Here is a 734-nt window from a genome sequence, read left to right on the forward strand (position 1 = left end):
AGAAAAACTGGATAAATTGTGTATACTGCACTGAAACAGATGAGGGACTGAATCGTTTAAAAGAGATGTATGATAGGGTATTATGGTTATCACAAGAGTCCACAATTAAGGTTGCATAGTGGAATGTACTTGGGGCGGTGGGAGGGGTGCGGGGGGATTGTGTACCAGGGAGGGAGGTTTTCTTTTACTTTTGAAAGAGAGGAGCGAACTGGGGGGCGGGGGGAGAGAGCTGGGCGGGGAAAGAAGTGCAGCAATGAATGAATGGAAATAAAAAAAAAAGGAGAATTGGTGCCTTTGAGCTGTGTTGCTGGAGAAGAGTGTTGAATGTACGACGGACCGCTAAGAAAACAAACAGGTTCATTCTGGGGAGGGTTAAACCGGGCGGCTCCTTGGAGGCAAGGATTCTGAGGCTTCGTCTGACATACTTCGGACATGTTGCAAGGAGGGACCTATCCTGGAAGAGGGATGTCATGCTTGGGAGGGTGGAGGGACAGAGTAGGAGAGGAAGACCCTCTACGAGGTGACTGGGGTAATCAGGGTGGGTGTGTTGGAAACGGTGCGATTGGCACAGGACAGAGCAAGTTTAGGGATGTTGTACATAGGGTCGCTATGAGTAGCAGCTGATTCGACAGAACATAACAACAACAACAACTACGGCTCATAACAACAACAACAACAAATATATATATATAGTTATAGTTTTATAGTTGTTATAGTATATAGTTTTATAGTTA

Source organism: Elephantulus edwardii, unplaced genomic scaffold (assembly GCF_000299155.1).
Source record: "Elephantulus edwardii isolate Elephantulus edwardi_28Jun2011 unplaced genomic scaffold, EleEdw1.0 scaffold00083, whole genome shotgun sequence".
NCBI classification, from domain to species: Eukaryota; Metazoa; Chordata; class Mammalia; order Macroscelidea; family Macroscelididae; genus Elephantulus; species Elephantulus edwardii.